At 43.6% G+C, this 15,709-nt stretch overlaps 1 protein-coding gene and 1 non-coding gene across 2 annotated transcripts in view; one reads left to right on the top strand and one right to left on the bottom strand.

The window, feature by feature from the left end:
• GPR63 (G protein-coupled receptor 63) overlaps positions 1-10,312 on the bottom strand; it is an 83,947-nt gene extending 73,635 nt beyond the window's left edge. Inside the window, exon 1 of the mRNA XM_004580370.2 lies at positions 9,848-10,312. The gene's annotated coding sequence lies outside the window, so the exon portion shown is untranslated. The remainder of the gene's footprint in view (positions 1-9,847) is intronic.
• On the top strand, positions 6,549-6,652 carry LOC118758378 (U6 spliceosomal RNA). Its single transcript, XR_004995675.2, has one exon. It is a non-coding gene; the product is annotated as a U6 spliceosomal RNA (small nuclear RNA).
• Positions 10,313-15,709: the final 5,397 nt, after the last annotated feature.

The following is a 15,709-nucleotide window of genomic DNA, read 5'->3' as shown; positions in this document are numbered from 1 at the left end:
TGAAACGGATGGAGAAACATTTAATCAGGATGAAGCAGAGAGGACACATTCCAGGAAATAGAAGAGGACAGAACAACAGCAGAGGGGTCCCTGGAGACTGACAGTCAGGAAAGCAGCGACACAATGGTGTGGTGTTGCAATGACTGATACTCCAGCGGAATTCAGTTAACAACAGTCTGAACTCCACCAGCAACCAGGTGGGAAGGGACTTTCACTGGGAGCTTGGGAGGTGAACCCAAAGAAATGCTCTTCTTGCTGGTCTGCTTGATTTGACCAGGAGCAGAGACAGAGCAGCAGATCCCAGACACACAGTGCAAGAACAAGGTGGATTTCACAGCCCAGTCAGACCCCTAGAGCCAAATTGGGCGCAATTTTGCCTGAGGAGGCAAAGCCAAGGGAAAGGACTGAGCATACGCTGAGCTGGGAGTGAACTCATTTCTGACTCAGTGAACTGCAGCAATGTGGCATTCTACAGGTTCCACCCAAAACAGGTCTGGGTAGCCCTCAGAGCTGAGGGCCAGCAGATCAAGAACTCTAGTAGTGGTACATCTGGTGCCATTTTGTACACTGTGGCAAAAGGTTTAGGACTGCAGGGGACAACACTGAATTACGCATGGGCTGAGTTAGTGAGAACTCACTGAGTTCCATGATTGCACTGGTCCTGTGAGAAAATAATATCGACTGTGGCAGCGTATGTGTCAAAATAGGTCCATGTGGCACCCAGACCTAATGTCCAACAGGTTCCAAAAAGATCAGCGCTACCAACAACCTAGCTATATAGCACACCTGGTGTCTCCCGAATCCTGGGACCTGCTCCAACCAGAAGTGGGAGAAAGCTTGTACAGACAACAGTGCAGCCTCAGCATGGAATCACAGGAGCTGGAGATCTGTGAGCCAGGAGTTGGGGCTACGGAGTTCTTTGTGAAAATTTAGCATAAGAATCCAGACCTGGAACTCGCTGGAGGGAGTGGCACAAGTGGCTGCAAGCAAAGAGTTGTGTACCAACCGCAATAAGTAAAATCAAACTGTAGACCTGTGGGTGACACAGTTTAGAAACCTGTCCCAAGGACAAAACCCTGCTTATCAGAAGTACAATGACCAAGAGCAAAAGAAGAGACAAAGGCACAATGAATATTACTAAAGGAGTAAAAGCCCATGCCAACCGCAGAGTTAACTAAGGAAGACATCGAGAAAATGGGGGACACAGAATTCAGAAAACTCATTTTAAAGCTTCTGATCAGCAATGATAAGCACATACAAGAGTTCAAAGAATTTAAGGAATATTTTACACAAACAATAACAGCAATAAAGCAAATCAAAGCTGATACATCAGAAATTAAGAACACAGCAGAGCAAATTAAAAGTACAGTGGAGAGTATCCAAAATAGAATAAAGCAAGCAGAATAAAGAATCTCAGAATTGGAAGATATTTCCTGTCATCAGAGGAAAGCAAACAAAAAGCTGGAAGCAGAGCCGGATCAGGCCTAAAAAAATATTCAAGAATTGAAAGACACTATTAAGAAGCCTAATATAAGAGTTATGGGAGCCCCAGAAGGTGCAGAAAGAGAAGCTGAGTTTGCAAATGTATTTAATGAAATAATAAAGGAAAATTTCCCTCATCTGGAGAAAGAATTGGTAAACAACGTCCAGGAGTGGCACAGAACGCCCAACGGGCATGATCAAAAGCGATCTTCACCACGACACATGATCATCAAGCTCTCTTCATTTGAACGTAAGGAAAAGATCCTTAAATGTGCATGTGAAAAAAATCAGTTGACATATAAAGGAATGCCAATTAAACTCACAGATCTCTCACAGGAAACTCTACAGGCAAGAAGGGAATGGAGTGACATATTCCAGATTCTAAAAGAAAAAAAATTGTTGGCCTAGTATAACATATCCAGCAAAACTTTCTTTTGTTTTTGAAAATGAAATAAAATTCTAACACAGTAAAGAAAAGTTACAAGAATTTGCCTCTTCCAAACCTGCCCTACAAATGATACTTCAATATGTTCTCTTGACAGAGAAGAGGAATAACACCAAACAAAATCAAAGGCAAGTATGATGAACATCCCAGTAAAATGACAACAGAAGACTAAACCAATTCCTAAAATGAAAGGACCAAATTACCACCCATAACATTAATGTAAATGGCTTAAGCTCAATCAAACATCATAGATTACTAGACTTGATTAAAAAGCAAAACCCATCTATTTGTTGTCTAGAAGAGACACATTTCACCAACAAAAATCAACGGAAACTGTATCACATGGGTTTTGATGTTTTCTGCTAGTTTCATCTCTTCAAAACACTTTCTTCTGATTAAATCATTCAATGACTCCTAGATCATACAGCAGCATCATTTTCTGCAAGAAGGTTCTCGATTTTCATTTCTTCAGCTACACATTAGTCATTTAGTAGCATGTTATTTAACTTCATGGTGTAAACTTATTTTTTCTTCCTGATGTTGATTTTGTCTTGTGGCTTTTCATTTAAGGGGATGTATAGTAGCTGTGTAATGGAGACTGTCATATCTAGTAACATGTCATTTAACTTCATGGCATTGTAAATTTCTATTTTTTTTTCTATTGTTGATTTTGTGTTATGACTTTTCATTTGAGATGTACAATAGCTGTGAAATGGAGACTAACATACCCAGATGTGAGGATACAATGTGGAATGCATTTCTACTTCCAAAGATGGACTTACAATGAAACTGTTTACTATATCTTGACAATAGGATTCTGGACTCTCTGCCATTGTCCATGCCCGCAATGATGAACATATGACTGTGTATGAAGAACTATACTTTAGTAATTATACAGAGGAACTAGGTGGGGGAAGGTGTAATTCGGGAGGGGAAACGGGAAATACCAGGAGCCTGTGGAACTGTATCATAAAATGATAATAACAAAGAAATAAATAAAATTTTAAAAAGACGTATTCCAAAGGTAAATGGGATTGCTTACCTTGCAGTGACTGGAGCTTTGATTTATAGATACTATTTTCCCAAGAATAAGTCCCATTCTTAAAGGCTTAACGAAATTTCCCAAAGCTTACCCGCCATGCCTCTGAGATCTACTCCCTAATTTCCAAAACTGTGAACTCTAAAGTTATTTTTTTCTTAATAATTATTGTGTTTACTTGAAAGGTCAATGGCAGAGGGAGAGAGAAGAGAGCAAGAGAAAGATCTTTGATCTCATTCACTCCCCAAATGACCTCATCTTTCAAGGCTGAGGTCAGGCTGAAGTAAAGAGATAGAAACTCCATGTGGGTCTCCTTTGTGAGTAACAAGTGCCCAAACACTTCAGTCATCATCTGCTGCATTCCCAGATGTGTAAATAGAGAGCTGGAGCAGAAGTGGGGCAGCCCTGACTGAAACTGGCGCTCATATGGGATGCTGCTATTTTCAGCAGTTTAATCTGCTGTCCACAACACTAGCCCCAAAAGTTCATTTTTAAATGTTAAGCAGCATGTTGGGAAGCCTAAGCACTAGTTTGTCCTAGTTACTCTGCTTCTGATTCAGCTCCCTTTTAATGTACGCTTTGACAGACAGCAGATTAAAGCCTCAAGAACTTGGGGTCCTGGCACTTAAGTGGAAATCCCAAAAGAAGTTCCAGGATATCTCCCTCTCCCGTTGTCTCTCTGCTTTTGAAGTCTGCAAGAAAACTTTTTTTTACCTTGTTTTAGACCCAGTTATCCTGCTTCTAGGAATATATCCAAAGGAGATGAAAACTGTATATGAGAAAGAAATCTGTAATCCTATATGTACAGCAGCACAATCTACAATAGCAACAACATGGAAACAATCCAGATATCCATCCAAAAAGGAGTGGTTAAAGAAACTGTGGTACATCTACTCCATGGAATATTACTCAGTCATTAAAAAAATTACATTATATACCATTTGCAACTAGATGGTCCCAACTAGACCGTTATGCTCAGTGAAATAAGTCAATCCCAAAATGACCAATATCATATGTTCTAATATAAGGACACCATCATGCAAATTGTAAGTTCAATAACCCTTTCCATACTGTTTTTGCTGCAACCCACGGGTTTTGATCTTTTTTATTTCATTTTCATTTCTTCCAAATAGTTTCTTTCCTCTTGCCATATTCATTGCTGGCTCACGGATCACACGGTGGCATCATTTTACCCAAGAGGCTTTTGTGTTATATTTTCATCACCCATGCATAGATTATTCAGTGGCATGTCTTTTTGACTCCATGGTGCTGTATTTTTTTTTCTCCTTCTAGTTTTTGTTTTAACTTACTACCTGTTGACCTTGTTCATGGCTTCTCACTTAATGGAATATATAGTGATGGAGTAATAGAGGCTATCATATCCAGAAGTAAAGATATAATGCAACATGCATCCCTACCTCCAAATCAAAGATGGACTCCCAATGAAACTAGTGGAAATACCTAGACAATGGGATGGTAGACTGTCCAACACTGTCTGCAGCAGCAACATCAGGGCAGACTCAAATAACAGACTGACTGAATTTTAACTCCTTATGAAGAATTATACTATTGTAACAATATGGGGAAAGTCAGTCAGAGGGTGAGAATTTGTGGGGGTGGGGAATCCCAGACCCTATGGAATTGTGCCATAAAATGAAAAATTGAGTATTTTTTAAAAGAAATGCTATAATTACAAGCTAACCATTACCTACTAAAGCTACCTGGCTACTTACTAAAGATAAACTACTGAAGTGTAAGCAATGTCTGGCTCAGTCCTCCACTGGTGGTGCAGTTAGTCACTTTAGTACACAGATATATGGCTACTATCATTAACATATGGTTCCCCATCGCAAGCCTCGTAAGAGTTCAAGAACAAGCTGGCGAACAATATTTTTAACAGCAATCCACTAAAATTACAAAAGGATAAGTTCTAACAAGAATTGTTTTTGGTTTCTAATCTTATAGACCTGCTATTCTTAGAGTATGTGTGTTATCAATGTCCATAATAGCTTTCCTCAGGGCTCAACGGGTGCCGAGGTCTAGCCATGGATGCATGGCTTAAAGAACTAAGTGGACAGCTGGATGGATGGATGGATGGATAGATAGATAGATAGATAGATAGATAGATAGATAGATAGACAGACAGATAGATAGATAGATAGATAGATATAGATAATAAATCTAGAGCTACATAATTCTGTGTGTGAATATAAACTTACAAAAGTAATCATTCATAAAACAATCATTCCAAATCAAATGTACAAGATCTCAAACTGTTCAACACCAAGCAATACTATTCTAAGAACCAAGTTATATTCACCTGACATGCTCAAATCCTCATTTCTTAAACTGAGTTCAGCAAACTTAAGGTAAAACATCAACTAGCAATCAGTCTTAAAATACGTGAAGTTTTAGAACCCATCAGCAACAGCTGGGACTGGAGGCAGGCCAAGTCAGGCTGCAGCATCCGATAGCAAAGGCCAACACTGGGGATAGACTATGCCAGGCTGGGTCAGAGCATCCACCGGTATACTCAAAATCTGTGGCGGGTACAAGCCTGGTTGAGGAGCTAAGGGGACACCCTGGTTGGGCTGTGGTTCCCACTGGTGAGCGTAAGAGCCAGAATGAGGACAGCGAACTCTGCTAAATAAGACTGCAGCATCCCTTGGCATGGGTGTGGACAGGGCCTGGATTGTGGCAATAAGCTCTACCACCCACTGGCACTTGCGAAAGCCAGGGTGGGTATAAGACAAACCAAGCTAAATCTCAGCACCCAGTGAAACACATGAAAGATGGGTCAGGGATGGGTCAGGCAAGGCTGGGCTGTAGCACTCAATATAAGAACCACAATGATCGTAGGTCATTCGAACAAGGCCTCTGTACCTGCTAGTGAATGCAATGAGGACCAAAACCTACCGGTGTGCACAAGATTTATGACTGGAATGTGGCCTGATGCAGGAGCTTGGAGAACTCAAGTCAGGATGCAGTTCCTGCAGGTGAGCACCAGAACCAAGACTGGGAGCAACCCAGATCAGGCTAGGTTACAATACACACACCAGCATACATATATGTAGGTCAGGTCTGGAGGGTGGGCTGGACCAGACCAGTTCATAGACCCCACTGGCAGACATGAAAACCAGAAGAGGGTGTGGGATAGGCCAGATTGGGATGCAATACCAGCCAGTTTTGTTAGGATTGGGACTGGGGATTGACAAGACTAGGCTAGGCTAGGCTGCAGCACCCACCAACATGAGCTGGAACCAGGGGCAGGCCAGGCCAGGCCAGGCCAGGCTAAGGCACCTACTAGGCTGTAACACCCACCTGTGAATGCCAAGATGAGGCAAGACATGCAAGACTACACCAGGGCACCCACCGGCACAAATGAGACCCTAGGTGGAGTGGTGAACCTGGTAGGCAATCTACAGAGGATCCCCTGCTGGGCCACTGCTCCCACTGATTAGCCTGAGAACTGGGACTTGGGACAGATCAAGCCGGGCCCAGCTACAAAATCCATTGGCCTGCATATGAGTTGAGTTAGGTGGAAATCCAGGCTAAGTTAGGCAACTATATCCACTGCATGTTGTGCTCGCTTCGGCAGCACATATACTAAAATTGGAACGATACAGAGATTAGCATGGCCCCTGCGCAAGGATGCCACTGCATGTAGTTCATGCAGACAAATGCAGGCTGGTTGGGTTTTGCCACCGCATCAGTTGGCAAGTGCCAGGACAGGGGGCAAATCCTGTCAGACTAGACTGCAGTACCACCTGAAAAGTGCAAGATCCAGGGCTGGGAGTGGGCCTAGTAGAAAATTCTGGGCACCCTTCTGATGGGCTGTAGCTCTCAAGGGTGAGCATAAGAACCAGGGCTGAGGGTAGGCTTGGCTGAACAGGCAGTATCACCCACTAACTTAGGTATGGGCTGGATAGTGGAGTCAGTCTGGTTGGGTTAGGTTGCAGCATCCACTGCCAAGTATGAGAGACAAATGAATGCAGGAATTTGGGATGGGGACAGGTCTGGTAGGAGTCACTCCAACTAGACTGCAGCTCCCATGTGAGGGCTGCACATGAGGTGGGCAGAGTTAAGCTGGGCTGAGGCATCTGTTGGTTTGCCTAAGAGATGGGTCTGCAGACAGAGCTGATCCAGCAACTGCAACCACCAGTGTATGCAGGCCAGTGTGAGTGATGGAAAAGTCAGAACCCATCCTGGATGGCACACATAGTAGTCAAGTCTGAAGTCATGTCAGGTGAGGTTTCTGTGGACTACTAGACTCAAAACTCCAACCACAGTGAAAAATCACAGAATCTGTGGTCTGACCATGGAGTGCAGGTGTCAGAACCAGGTTTCCTCAGTTGCTGAAGCCTATGCAGTGAATAGCATGTCTAGATGCACATGGGGAACATGACAGCTCCCTGAGACCTGCAGAGGACATCTAGTACCATGGCAGAGAATGGAGGCAGAACAAATTAGACAATACTCTTGGCAAAACTTTAACAGCAAGCACTTGGGCGAGTGGAGACTCTTAAGGTGGACTATGTCATCCAATGGACCTCGGAAGGATTTTCTCAACCTTGGAGCAAAAAAAAAAAAAAATAGCATCTCAGAATTACTGAAACTACTTCAAGTGTATCCCGGGAACATGCTCCACACTGGAGACCCTGTGATGATATCAAGCAGCTGTCCCCCATCCTAGGTCCTGATGCAGTGAGGCTGCTGGGAGCAGCCCTTCCCTCCCCTCCCTTTCTCCCACATGCAGGAAGAAAAAAATTGGAAGTAATTATCTCACCCACTTTCCCCTTTCCTTGACCCTAATCAGTGATCAACATGTACATACATCCACCTCAACTAGGTAAACATCACCAAAAATAAACTAAATTAATAATTTTAAAAAGCACATGAGTTTTAAACAATTTTTCTCCAAAAATTATTCAATTTGCTGAAAATTCTCAGAAACTGCCAGAGATGATGAGTTCCTTTTTAAGTTTCCGTTCTTGTATATGTGGCAGCATATTAGCAAAGATACACTCAAGTATGAAAATTAATATCCCAAACAAAACTTTACCATATTAATGGTTACTCTGAAATGATTTTCCTTCAAAACTTGACCACTGCAAATAAGACATGTTCTACATTATTGTTATGGAGTGCAGCCAGTGATTGCTCCTACACCTCTCCTTATATACTCCTCCCCCGACGCCCTAATTCAGGCTGGATGTTGGGTGCAGATGAGTCCAATTGGTTTTTTTACCCCAGTTTCTGTTCCTGCCCATCCCAACCAGCACCAATTAACTCCTTAACTCACAACATTTAGGTATTCACTCCTGCCCACCTGTGACTCACCTATCAACTGAGAGGGGACAGTATTGCATTGTTTTGTGACCGCTCCCCTCACAAGCCCCTTTAAAAGGCCAGTGAAGGGGGGGCACTCTCTTTCTGGTCAGGTGTTTCTGTTACTCTGGCACCTTGGGCTTGTGATCTGTTATTTTGGTATGTTGTTATCACCAAGCTTGGTTAATAAAGACTCCTTAATAAAACCTTAGACATGTCTGGTGTGATCTCGCTCACACCCCGTAACACTATCTGCTATTTTGATAACTGCATTTTTCACAAACAAAATTCCATGTAAAGAACATATCTAAGACTATAAATACTTAATAACATTCTTTTAAGTAACCTTCCATTTCTGTTTTTATTGTACATGCTGATCTGGACAGGACCATCAATACTAGCACTGAAATTTGGATTATGCAACACTTCACAAAATACCGGCACTTTCCATTAGCACCTTTGATTTGTAGCTGATATCCAATGTCCATAATGTGAGTGGAGAAGACAGACAAGAGTGGCAAAAACTTTAGATGTGAGACGATGCGGCTTCCTTTACCGGAGGAGCACGTAAACAAAACTCAACTGTGGAATTAATGAAGTTGCATATTGGTCTTTATCACATATTTACACATATCATATACCTCATCCGGAGATAAAACTGGAGCAATGTCGAATAACACAAGAAACAACAGGGTTTCATCTAGAAGTCTCAGAAACACTACTGTTAAAATTGGTTGGATTCTTCTTAATCTAACACATGGAAAACAAATCCACCATAAACAAAGGGAAAGTCCTGTTTTTAAAAACAGCTGGAACTTGTCCTGCTTCACTGCAAACTACGTCCTACTTGAGGGGATACCTGGATCTCCTAAGTGTTGAAATATTTCATCGAAGACTAAACCATCACTTTGAAAACGTGATCCAGTATGGGGGGAATTTTTATAAAGCCATATTCTTGGGGCCGGGGATATTTCAGCATCAAGGGCCTCCACAAATATACTCACTTATGTCTCTCCCTCTCTCTCAAGGAAAGAGAAAAACGGCCGGACAAGGGAGAAGTAACACCTTCGGACAGCAGGCGCTCGCACCTAGCCTTCCTTCCCCGGCAACCAGCCGGGCTCTGGGGAACGGCGAGACCCCAGAGGGAAAGTTGAGGAGGCTGCAGCCAGGTCCTCTCACCCCCAGCACGGTGCCTGGCTCGGAACACAGCGGGCGGGAAGACGGACGCTTTCCTAGAAGGCCCAACCGCTTCGGCGCCGGGGCTGGGGGCTCGGGGCTCGGGGCTGGGAAAGGGGCAGGGGCGGCGGCCCCGGAGAGACCCAGTGCCCGCCGGGCCCTCCGCGTGCGGCGCCAGCTGCTGAAATCCCACTTCCACTCTAGCTGCAAAAGCCTCTCCGAAAACCCCAGCTTTTGCTTCCCAACTTCAACCTCGCCCGCCTCGTTTGGCTCATGCACTCCGCCCAACCGCACACTCTTCCTTCTCCACGCTGCCGATCCAGGCGTCTCCGCCCGGGCCGCCTACCTGTCCTGGGGGCAGCGCAGCTCAGACTCACCTCATACAAAGCGCAGCGCGCAGGCACCGGAGGAGGAGAGCAGGGAGCATGGCCCCAGCCAGTTCCTCCCGGAACTTTCCTGACATAGCACTTCTCTCCTCCACGGCCCAGAATAAAGCTTCCAGGCGGCGGTGGAGGGGGAGGAGGGAGAAGAGGGGGCGGTGATGGCAGCGGCAAAGGCGCAGGCAGGAGCTGGAGCCGAAAGTGAGGAGCACCAAGGCCGAGCGCGCGCCTTGCGAGCTGCCGAGGGGTTCCCGCCCCCGGGGAACCGACGCTCCCTCTTAAAGGCGCCGGCTCCGCTTTTTGGGTTTTTTTTTTTTTTTTTTTTTTTTTTAAGCGCGGAGGTGAGAAAGGAGAGGTGAGGGGAGAGAGGAGAAGAAACAGATCCCCGGAAGCCAACGCCCCCTCTGTTCCCGGGGTGCCCACCTCTGCTCTCCACCCAGGATGGGGTCGCCCCTCCACCTAGGCAAAGGCGCAGGAGCCTGACCGGGCGCCTCCCTCGCGGTTGGACTCCTTGTGAGGTTCCCAGGACCTGGCCACTGCACTGTCCCCCAATCTCAATTCCAGGTTACTGCGTTCCCAAAGCCCGCACTCCAGTGCCTCTGCAGTAACTACTCTTGCCTTTTAGTCCCCTGATTTTTCTGTGCACTTCCCAAGGCAGTGATGAGGCTCTTACCCAGGAGTTCAGGGGGTCTAAAATAACAACAGAACAATTGGGACCTCTGGAGAGACCCCTGAAGGTGTCACTGAGGCGTGGCACCAGAGATTCCTTCTTTCCAGGTGTTGTGTTCTCTTCCAATGGGCAGCTGCCCAGTGGCCTCCAGGTGAGTATCCAGGGTCATTGACCTTCATCAACCAGGACTAGCCATGAAGTTGGTCTAAGTGAACCCCAGGAAAGACACTGACCATCATTAACTAAGCTGGCTGTGAAAATGGCTTAACTGAACCCAGAAGAGATGACCTCTTCATAGCTAAATGATCCTGGGAACTAACAGCTTTCTAGCAGCAAGTGATGTTTTTCCAGCTCTCATTACCACATGTGATCATTCCTAGAACCACGGCCTGGGAATGCCCAGGAGGTTTACCTCAACAACAGCTCTTCTCAGCTTGAGTAGAACACAGGGCCCTGTGTGGCAGCCAAGTGGCTAAATCCTCATTCTGCACATGCCGGGATCCCATATGGGCAGTTGCAGGGTCCCAAGGTATTGGGTCATCCTCCTCTGCTTTCAGTGTCCAAAAGCAGGGAGCTGGATGAGAAATGGAGAAACTGGGACACGAACCGGGAGACCTGGAAGAAGTTTCTGGCTCCTGGTTTCAAATGGGCTCAGCTCTGTCCTTTGAAGCCACTTGCGAAGTGAATCAGTGGTCAGAACATCCTTCTCTTTGTCTCTCCTTCTCTCTGTGATTCTGCCTCTCCCCGCCCTCTCCCCCCCCCCAAAAAAAACAAATAAAACTTAAAAAAAAAAAAGCACAGGTCACAGTCCAGAATGGCAGTTGGTCAGCCATTGCCCACCTGCTTTTTATTTTTTTGTACTTAAACATTTATTTCATTTCATTTCATTTTATTTTATTTTATTTGAAAGGCAGAGTGACAGAAAAAGGGAAGAACAGATTCTCAAATGTTGATTCACTCCGCAGCTGATGCTGCCAGCCATGGCTCATAATGTTAGTAAATGCCAAGCCAAGCCAAAGAGACAAGACCTTTATCAAAGTCTCCCACCTGGGTGACAAGGGTCCAAACACTTGAGCTATCTTCCACTGTTTTCCCAGATACATTAGCATGGTGCTGGATTGGAAATAGAGCAGTCATTACTGAAATCTGTGTCCTGCTAGGGGTTGCCAGCTTGCAGGTGGCTGAGACAAAGGTGGGCAGGAAGTTTGGGGTAAAGATCCTGCCTGGGCTTAAAACCAATAGACTCAGAAAGAGTGACATGTCCATAGTCACACAGAGATACCCCATGGCCACACTGGCCTGGGACAGTATTTAATTGCCTCCTCCTTTCTCTTTTGCCAGCTGTATCTATGAAACAAAAACTTGTGGTGAAGTTGTAGAGAGAGAAGGAGGGGAAGGACTGCACAAAATGTTGCAGGAACTTCTGCTACCGGATGGTAGAAATCAGCCATGAGCTCCCTAAAGGCAGGAGACAGAGTACCAAACCTGAGATAGATAGCAGTTGGCAAGGATGAACGTGTGATTTTGTGACGTAAACCATTAAGTAGTCAGGATAGTGGTAGGTAGCCAACTCAAAAAGACTTAAACAACCTGTGTTGGAAGGGATTAGAATTTATTGGCAAGATTGTTAATAGATATCAAGAGTAAATCTGGAAAACTATCTTTTTAAGAGTGTGTGTGTGTGTGTGTGTGTGTGTGTGTGTGTGTGTGTGTGTGAATCTTGTCTACACTGTACTGGGTGTAATTTCCTTAACCAGGGAAAAAACCAATAGTTTCAGAGTTACTACATCCAACCTCCTTGCCAGTTGATCCCTTCAGCAGGAGAGAAGGCCAACCAGCTAGTTTCCTTGGGCCCAAGTGGATCATGTCTGAACTATCCCTTGGAATCAGGTCCTGGAATGCATGGTACCAGGCTGGAGTCATGTGCCTGTGCCTGAAAAATGTCAAAGCAGCTGAGTGCCCTCCTCTGTGTTCATATCTCAACCCAATGGACAAAGTAGAAGGGAAGCATTTCCGCTGGGGGAACATTCAAGTTATTAACAAAGAAGGGGAAGAAATGTTAAGTATAGTGACTTCACATATGCTTACTACAACCTCTTTTCACACACACACACACACACACACACACTCACATATCACCACCACCTCAATGAGATGGGGACTGATTTCTTCTTCGGTTCCTCTACCAACAGTTTCAAGATCAGGCGGATAAGAACGCTGATTGCCATAGAGCTGTAGGTCACTTTAGTAATTAATGGAAGTCTGTCATGACATGTAATGGGATACTCTAGCAAGCTAACAGTAACTAAAACATAATTGTATTTATTGGCTTGCCCTAAATTACAGCTATGAATCTACACATCCTAACTCCACATTTATAGTTAGGCCTTGTATTGTTTGTGCATTCAGTTTCAAATCATCCATAGAAATTTCTTAATCACTGAACTTACTTTAAAAAATGACCCATGAGTATTCACATTTTATATCCATAGTTAACTTCTTTATCTTTTCAGAGATAGCATGGGGGAGTTTATACTTTTCCTAATCAGAATGCCAAAGTTTCATTTTTCTCCCACTTCGGAACTTTTCTTGAGGTTGCCAAAAAAGAGGCCTTATTTACCTTTCTTCAGTTGTGCATATCCCAGAAGTTCTTAATTTTCACAAAAAGATACCTCTATGAACCTGAAACAGAATATCCAAAAGCATCCTCCTCATTTCAAGGACAAAGAAATGACAAATCAGACAGCTCACATGGCTATTTTTAGCATCTGTGATGTACCTAAATCATGCCAGACACTTTGAAGAGAAGCAAAAGCACAAAGCATGATCTCTGTCTTCAAAGACATTAATTTAGTCAAGGAGGTATAACTATATATGACAGAAGGAAATTACAAAGCACTATAATATATCATAATGCGGTGCAAAAAAGAAAAGTGTGATGAGCTCTATGTGTTAAAAGTAAACATCAAGATATAGACACTGAGGACTACTGAGGTAGTCTTTGAAATGCTTTTTACTGAGAACACAGACTTACTGTTTTCTGCACAAAAAGGAAGGCATTTTCGGGTGAGAAAACAAAATGTGAAGGCAAAGAAGAGGGAAAAGATACTGTCATCATTGTTAGAAGAGAAATCTACACTGTTGTAGTTTTTTTTTAATTATTTATTATTTAACTTCATTAATTACATTGTATTATGTGACACAGTTACATAGATACTTGGGTTCTCCCCACCCCTCCCCAAACCCTCCCACCATGGTGGATTCCTCCACCTTGTTGCATAACCACAGCTCAAGTTCAGTTGAGATTCCCCCATTGCAAGCGTATACCAAACATAGAGTCCAGCATCTTATTGTCCAGTCAAGTTCAACGGCTTCTTAGGTATACCCCCTCTGGTCTGAAGACAGAGCCAGCAGAGTATCATCCCAGTCAATTGAAAGCTCCAACATACCATCAGCAAAAATTTACATCATTATGGAATTAATTGACATAGTGATGAGTAACCAATATGTTAAAAGTAAATGCGAGTTCCCACCCACCTTCTGTGACCACCTCACCTATACTTCAATTTTAATTTATATACAACATATAACATTCAAAACATAACATGTTATACATAACATCATATCATCTTAAATTAAGGCAAACATGTGGTATTTAACCTTTTGGGATTGGCTCATTTCCCTTAGCATGATGGTTTCCAGTTTGGCCCATTTGGCCACAAAGAACTGCATTTTGTTTTTTTTAATAGCTGAGTAGTATTCCATGGAGTAGATGAACCATAGCTTTCTTATCCAATCCTCTGTTGATGGGCATTTTGGTTGCTTCCATGTTTTTGCAATTACTGATTGTGCTGCTATGAACATAGGAGTGCATGTTGGTTTCTCATAAAACAAGTGTTCTGGATATATTCCTAGGAGTGCTATTGCTGGATCATACGGTATGTTGAATTTGAGTTGTTTGAATGGTCTCCATACTGATTTCCATAGAGGCTGTACCAGCCTGCAGCCCCACCAGCAGTGGAGTAGGGATCCCTTTTCCCCCGCAACCTCGCCAACAAGTGTTGTTGGTGCTTTTATTCATGTGGGCCAGTCTTACTGGCGTCAGGTGGTACCTCATTGATGTTTTAATTTGGATTTCCCTTATTGCCAGGGAACTTGAGCATTTTTTCATATGTTTATTTGCCATTTGGGTTTGTTCCTTTGTGAAGTGTTTGCCCATTTCCCGTGCCCATTTCTTGAGTGGCTTGTTTGTTTTGACATTTTGGTTGTTTTGTAGCTCTTTGTATATTCTGGAGATCAGCCCTCTATCACCTATGTCGTGTGCGAAGATCTTCTCCCATTCTGTGGGTTGCCTTTTTACTTTGTTGATTCTTTCTCTAGCTGTACAGAAGCTTCTTAGTTTGATGAGGTCCCAATTGTTTATTTTGGTCTTGATTTCTACTGCATTTGGAGTCTTTTTAGGAAGTGAGGGCCTACCCCTAAGTGTTCCAGTGTGTTTCCAACATTTTCTTCCAAAAGTTTGAAGGTTTCTGGATGTAGGTTTAGATCTGTTATCCATTTAGATTTGATCTTAGTGTATGGTGAGAGATGTGGATCTATTTTTTTGTTTCTGCAGGCTATTAACCAGTTGTCCCAAAGCATTTATTGAACAGACCTTCCCATTTGCCTGGATTGTCGTTTGTCTTTTTGTCAAAGATTATTTGGCTGTATCTGTGTGGGTTTCCTTCTGGTGTTTCTATTCTGCTCCATTGATCTTCCTCTCTATCTTTGTGCCAGTCCCAGGCTGTTTTGATAACCACTGCTCTAAGGTATGTCCAGAGGTCCGGAACTGTGATTCCCCCTGCTAACTTCCTGTTCTTCAGGATGGTTCTAGCTATCCGTGGTTTTTTGTGCTTCCAGATGAACCTTTGGATCATTGTTTCCAGTTCCATGAAGAATGTTTTGGGCAATTTGATTGGGATTGCGTTGAATGTATATATTGCTTTTGGCAGTATAGTCATTTTAATGATATTGATTTTACCTATCCAGGAGCATGGGATGTTACTCCATCTTTTGAGGTCTTGTTCAATTTCTTTTATAAGTAGTTTGTAGTTTTCTTCAAATAAGTCTCCTACATTTTTGGTTAGATTTATTCCCAGATACTTCATACTTTTCTCTGTTATTTTGAATGGTATCTTGCTGGTTAAGTC

The sequence above is a fragment of the Ochotona princeps genome, chromosome 1 (assembly GCF_030435755.1).
Source record: "Ochotona princeps isolate mOchPri1 chromosome 1, mOchPri1.hap1, whole genome shotgun sequence".
Taxonomy (NCBI): domain Eukaryota; kingdom Metazoa; phylum Chordata; class Mammalia; order Lagomorpha; family Ochotonidae; genus Ochotona; species Ochotona princeps.
This window is presented reverse-complemented; position numbering and strand designations above follow the sequence as displayed.